We start from the raw sequence: 7,229 nt of genomic DNA on the forward strand, positions 1-7,229 counted from the left end.
AAGAATAGCAAATTAACAATGGTGGTCATATTACCTATTTTTGTTGTCAAATCTGTTACTCAGATTAACAGATATAGTTATGCAAAACTGGACAAATAATTGAACATTAACACTTGCTTTCAATAAACCTTAATTGTTCTCTCTCTCTCTCTCTCTCTCTCTCTCTCTCTCTCGTTACCTTTCAAAATACCATCAACATACCTTGCAGATCTAGAGAAAACATTCCTAAAATTTTTTTGGAACCAGAAAAGACCTATGTGTTAGTTGATACATTGTGTCAACTTGGCTGAATCAGCTACTGCAGTCTGGGCTTGAGGGCCAAGCCCTGCCGACTTCCATGGAGAAATCCTGTTCTTGGGAAGAGCTTGATCTTCACACTGCGCCACTTTGGAGGACCTACGATGTTCTTTCAGTGGAGCACCGGTCTTTGCAGTCAGCGCAGAAGGAAGAGAGAGGTTTGATGGACGCCGCCGCAGCTGCTGCTCCTCCTCTGCTCTTCATTGTTTTCTGCCTCATGAACTGCTGTCCTTTGCCTTGGAGCCAGTGGAGTATGAACTGAACCCTCCAGTAACTGTGAGCTAAATAAACCTTTCCTTCCTTCACTTTGACCATTGGGTATTTGTCTCAGCAACGAGTAAACAGTAACTAAGACAGAATTTGGTACCAGAGGAGTGGGGTCTTTGTTGTGGCTATACCTGAGGATGTGGATTACAAACTTTTGGGACTGGCTTATGGGAAGAGATAGGAAAGGTTCAGAGATGTCGCCTATAAGCGAAGTACTGAAACAGCTTCAGCTGTTCTGTTTGGGACATTCTGGCCAGAGCTCAGACCAGAATGCTGATGGAAGCCTGACTGTAAAGACCAGGCTGGGGAGGTTTCTCCTGGGAAGGACAGCACTGGTTGTTGGGCTGCAGATGATTTGTGTTATGGTTTGGCAGAAGGCTTGTCTGCATTTTCCTCCTGTCCAGAAACTTTGCCTGAAACTGAAATTAAGCACAGTGGACTAGTTAATCTTGAAAAAGAAATTTCAAAGCAGCCAAATATTGGGACAGTGGCATGGTTGTTGTTGGGAGTGTTTAGCCAGATTTATGTTAAGAATGAAGAGTGAAGAGCCCAAAAGGATGATTTAAAATGTTATGAGTTTGGCCAGAAAGGAAGTGCCAGGAAGGCTGTGGATTATGAAGACAGAGCTGAGAGGATCTCCATTGCTGAGAAGGAAAAGGAAAGTAGAAAAGATGTCCTGAAAATATCACAGGAGGTGGCAGGCTCTTGCCCTTTGCAGCCTTAGAATCACAAGGGTGAGAGACTTTGCTCTGAGGAGAAAGCTGCAGAGCCCCATGTTCCACAATGGAAGCAGCAGCCACACCAGGTTCCAGAATGGAGGTGGTGGCCACACCAGATTATAGAATAGCACCACCATAGAGAATTTGTTTCTTGGAATCAGGGTCAGAGTGCGCAGCAATCCAGGCACTCAACCCCTACATTCAAGAGAGAAGAAATCCTGGCTACTGCTCAAGCTGGCAGCAGTCCTTGGCATCATCCACATAGCTTTGGTTGTAGGTACATGCAGAATGCAGGAGTTCTGAGGTTAAGAAGTCTTCTACCTCAATTTCAAAAGAAGGCTTGGGAGGCCAGGCAATGTGCCCCCGAGAGGGCAGTGTGTGAAGCTGTGAGAGAGAAGCCTATTCGGTGGAAACCTCAGAAGTTTGAAAAAGCCAGGAATGTGGATGGTTTAAAGAAAGCTGCAAAAAGGGAGCAAAGCAGGCCTGAGAGAAAAGCCATAGGAGCTACCAGCAGGAGTACCATAGAGACAGAGCCACATAAGGCTTTTGGAGCTCACAACTCATTACAGGTTGCTTTGGATGGTCCACAGGGAACTACAGGACTTGACATTTGCCCTTGTGGACTTTGGGCTTGTTTTGGTCCCAATTGTTTGTATCTGCTGTGTATACCGTTTGGAATGGCAGTGCTTATCTTGTGCCTTTGAATGTTGGAAGTGTTTAACTTTTCATTTGTAGAGGGGCTCGAAGCTAAGAGTTTGCCTTAGATCTTGGAATCCTGAGACTTGGACTTTTCAGCATTGCTGAAACTGTTAGGACTTTGGCAACTCTTAGAGATGGACTAAAATGTCTTTTGCACAAATAGATATGCATGAGTCTTTGGAGGGCCAAGGGCAACATGTCATGGTTCTAATGTTATACAATGTTCAAGTTATAAAATGTTTAAGCATGTCTATGTACCTGGAAATTGGCTTTAAAAAGTATATGTCTAGCTGCCAAGTTGACAAGGGGTGGACTGTGTTAGTTGATACATTATGTCAACTTGGCTGAATCAGCTCCTGTAGTTCTAGGCTTGGGGACCCAGTCTTGCCCCACTTCCATGGAGAAGTCCCAGTCTTGGGAAGGATCTTCCCAGCCACACCACTTTGGAGGAACGATGATGATCTTCCCAGTGGAGGGCCGCTCTTTGCAGTCAGAGTAGAAGGAAGAGAGAGGCTTGATGGATGCCACAGCTGCTGCTCCTTCTCTGCTCTTCATTGTTTTCTGCCTCATGAACTGCTGTCATTTGCTCTGGAGCCAGTGGAGTATGAACTGAACCCTCCAGTAACTGTGAGCTAAATAAACCTTTCCTTCCTTCACTTTGACTATTGGGTATTTGTCCCAGCAACAAGTAAACAGTAACTAAGACAATCTAGAATAGCAAAAGCAATCCTGGGCAACAAAGATAAGGCAGGAGACATTACAATCCCAGACTTGAAATTATACTACAAGGCTACTGTGATAAAATCAGCATGGTACTAGAAAAAAAAATAGACCCAAAGATCAATGGAACAGAGTAGAAGATGAAGATATAACCGCAAACACACTAAACCATCTTATCTTTGACAAAGGAGCCAAACACATGTCCATGGGAAGAAAGACAGCTTCTTTAACAATGGTGTTGGAAAATCTGCTTCTTTTTAATTTCAACCAATTTTGCAGGTTTATATCTGGTAACCTAAACAACTAATTTGAAGATAACATCATACAATACAATAAGCATTGTCAAATTCCTATTACTTTGTTTAAAGGAATTTTGCATGAATTCTAATTTTTTTTATCATTTTGTATTATTTTAAAAAGTAAAAAAAAAATTAAAAGAAGCAAAGAAAGTAAGTTAGAAATACATTCAAATAATGATAAAAGTATAGTACAGTAAATGGATGAACCAGTAGTACCAAGTTTATATATGTGCTATGAATAATTGCGCTGTACCATTACACAACTGGCAGCATAATAGTTTTTTTTTTTTTTTTTTTTTACACCAGTATCACTACAAGCACATGTGACTGACAACACTACAACTTCAGGAGTGACAGGATTTTTCACTTCTATTATAATCTTATGGCTCCACCATCATATTTTTCATCCCTTGTTGATGGCAAAATCATTATAGTGTGCGTGTGTGTGTGATTTATTATAGGAATTGAGCTTACATGATCATGGAAGCTAAGAAGTCATCTCACCCTACTTAGCTCACATCCAAAGGCCTGAGAAAGGGATGGGATAGGGGGTAGTACAAGTGTCTGCCCAACAAGCTTAAGGGAAGGCACTGATGTCCAGGGATAGGTGATAACAGCTGTACCAGCTCAAACAGGAAAGGAGCATTTTTCCTTCGTTTATTTTTTTAGTACTATTTGGGCTCTTCCCGGAGTAGGTGATACCTGCCCACACTAGGTGAGAGTCACCTCCTTTATTCAGTCTACAGATTTAAACATTAATCTTTTCTGGAAACATCCTCAGGTATACCCAGAGAAACTATTTCATCAGTGCTCTAAGTATTGCTTTGCACAGTTAGCTCTACACATACAATCAATAATCACAGCCTTCTTACTAACAGCCAGGGCAGTCAGGGAAACAGCCCTCAAAGATGTCCCTCCAAACCTGTGACTGTTAGCTGACATTTACAGCTTTTGTGCCTTTGTAGACATGGTTAAGGATCCTGAAGTGGGAAGATTGTCCTGGATTATCCAACTGGGCCAAAACAATCACAAAAGTCCTTAAAGAAGGAGGAGGACTGCAGACCATTTTTTTGGGGGGGGTGGGAGAAGGGTGAAAATTATGTGATGCAGTCCCAAGCTAAGGAAAGAGGGCAGCCTGTAAAAAGCAGGAAAAGTCAAGCTCAGTCTCTCCCTTTATAGCCTGAAAAGGAATGCAACTCTGAGGGATAGGGAGTTACCTCTGAGCAAGGCAGCAAGATGGATGTGGATTCTTCTGCGGAATAAGTGCTGAACAGGATAATCGGTTCAGCAACAAACAGAAGAAACTACTGAAGCAGCTGAAATTTGCAGAATGCCTGGAGAAAAAGAAGGACATGAGCAAAGTAAACTTGGAGGTTATAAAGCCTTGGATAACAAAACAATAACAGAAATCTTTGGATTTGAAGATGATGTTGTGATTGAGTTTATATTTAACCAGCTGGAAGTGAAGGATCCAGATTCCAAGATGGTGCAAATCAACCTGACTGGGTCTTTGAATGGGGAAAAAAATGTTAGAGAATTTATGGGAGAACTTTGGCCCCTGCTGTTAAGTGCACAAGAAAAAATCGCTGGAATCCCTTCCGCTTTCCTAGAACTAAAAAAGAAGAAAAACAGAGACAGACTGAACAAGAAAAATTGGCATCGATGAAAAAGCAGGATGAAGATAGAGATAAGAAAGATAAGGAAGAAAAAGCAGCGGCAGAGACGAAAGGGAGTCTCAAAGCTGAAGAAGTCCAAATCCAGATCCTTCCCCTGGAAGTCGACCTTCTGTCAAAAGAGGGAGAGAAAGCGTGGTCATTCTCGATATCCCCGACACAGAATCAAGAACTAAAGAAGTCCTTCCCCTGCTCCAGAAACGAAGGAAAGAACTCGAGAGCTCCTTGAACCTTCAGTGAAATAAAAGAATCTTCTGTACAAGAGGCCACATCTGCTAGTGACATCCTGAAAGTTCCCAAGCCCGAACCCATGCCAGAACTTAAAGAACCTTCTCCAGGAAAAAAAAAAAAAAAAAAAAAAAGACCCGGCCGAGATCTTGGTCACGTTCCAAATCAAGGTCACCGGCCCGTTCTCGCTCTCCTTCTCATACTCGACCACGAAAGCGCCATAGGTCTTGATCAAGATCGAATTCACCTAGAAGGTGGCCAAGCCCAGGAAGGAGACCACCTCGACGAAGAACCCTCCGCAACGAGTGCCGCCTCCTCCAGGGCATAGAAGGAGCAGATCTCCAGTAAGACCGAGGAGGCCGTCACCACCATCACCATCTGGGAGCAGCTCATCCTCTTCCTCATCTCGTTCCCGGTCACCACCGAAGAAACTTCCCAAGAGGACATCCAGCCCTCTCAAGAAACTCCTAGGTCATCTCCTTCAGCGTGTCCTCCGAGGCGAAGGCATAGCCATCCCCGCAGCTACTCCACCACCAAAGCGCATCACTCCCCAACACCCCAGCAGTCCAACCGTAGGAGAGAAAGCCGTGGTTCTGGGTCTCCGGGGAGAACTTCAGTGACAAAACATAAAGGTACTGAGAAGAGAAAATCGCCAGCACCAGCACCAAAGCCTAGCAAAGCAGAGTCATATGAATTTGAAGGGGATAAAAGTGGCAAAACGGCTGCCGCTGACTCCGCGCGGCACAGACGCCAGTACAGACGACAGAACAGCCGTCTGCCTCCGACTCCGGCTCCTCCTGTTCCTCCGGAGATGAGCGACCCAAGCGATCCCAGGTGAGAAATGGTGAGGTGGGCCGGCGCGGACACTCCACCTATGGTAGATCAAGGAGCAGCCCCCCTTCCACCCGCTCCCCAAGACGCCCTCGCTCCTCCTCTGGGCAGCGCAGGTCCCCTGTACCACTGTCACCACGCAGGACTCCCTCACCTCCCCATGGCTATGATCACCTTCCCGAGAAGATGCTCTCCCCCCATATAGAGGCGGTGCTCTCTTTCTCCACCTCCCAAGGGGGCTTCGCCCCCACCCCCTCCCAAGAGAAGGGCGTCGCCATCCCCACCACCAAAGTGCCGGATCTCCCCTTCTCTGCCTTCCAGGGAAGTTCCCCAGCCACCAAGAGATGCTCACCTCCTGTCTCATCAAAGCCTAGGAAAAGGTCTTCCCCAGTCATGCTCCCAGGGAGACTGGGTCACCACAACCAATCAACTGGCATTCTTCCTCTCCTCCAGCTCCTCAGACCTCAAGTCCTCCACCTGCTGGAAGAGGAACGTGGGCCTCACCCCAAAGAAGGCGGTCCCCACCTCTGAGAACCAGGCCCATTAGAAGAGTTTCCAGAACTCCAGAACTTAAAAAAACAAACAAACAAAAACAACAACAACAAAAAAAAAGGTTGCCTCACTGAGTCTGCAGTCCATAAGACGGGCTCCGTCCTCTGTCTCTGGGTCTCTCAAGCCAGCAGCTAAGAAGCCCCCAGCACCCATGTCCCCTGTCCAGCCTCAATCGCCCTCCACAAACTGGTCTCCTGCGGTGCCATTCAGGAAGGCTAAGAGTCCCAGCCAATCCTATCACCAGCCTGGAATTCCAATCAGGAAGGAGGTGGGAAGAAAAAGAGGGACAAGAAAACAAAAAGGATAAGAAACACAAGAAGCACAAAAAACACAAGAAGGAAAAGGCTGCAACCGCTGTGGCTTCTGCTACCCCTGCGGCTGTTGCTGCTGCCACGACCACACCAGCGAGGGAAGAACCTGAGGCAGCCCCAGCCCAAGAAGGAGACTGAGAATGAAGCTGAAGACAACCTGGACAGCTCAGAGGAGCACCTGAGGGAAAAGGCTCTGCCATCCATGTGGAAGGCTCAAGTGTCCCCACAGTCCTAGGGGGGAATATTGGTTAGGATGTAAATTTTATTTGGTTTGTACTCAATTCAATTTCAAAATTGCTAAAATGTATTTGAGCTTTAGACTCAATTGTAATAATTGAGTAATAATTTCTAGGTTGAAGTTCACCATATAAAAAAAAGAGGGTATGGATTTACATTGCAAAAGGTGTCCACAGTGTGTTAGTGACATTTTTCATTGCTAGCTGACATAAATTCATTTAGAGTAAAATATTTTAAGCCAAAAAATCTTTTTTTTTTTTTAATAATAAGGGGGTTCTCATTTCCTTCCCTAGCATGAGACTTCTTTAAATACCCCTGACTATCTCCAGAGAGGCTTTCCCCCTTTTCTTTCTTTCTTGTTTATTTTTTCTTATTTGAGTCTTCACACCCATTTAA

At 45.1% G+C, this 7,229-nt stretch overlaps 1 pseudogene; it reads left to right on the plus strand.

Moving 5' to 3' along the window:
- Positions 1–5,620: 5,620 nt before the first annotated feature.
- LOC101592120 lies at positions 5,621–7,050 on the plus strand (annotated as a pseudogene).
- Positions 7,051–7,229: the final 179 nt, after the last annotated feature.

This window comes from Octodon degus, unplaced genomic scaffold (genome assembly GCF_000260255.1).
Source record: "Octodon degus isolate 3935 unplaced genomic scaffold, OctDeg1.0 scaffold00176, whole genome shotgun sequence".
Lineage (NCBI taxonomy): Eukaryota > Metazoa > Chordata > Mammalia > Rodentia > Octodontidae > Octodon > Octodon degus.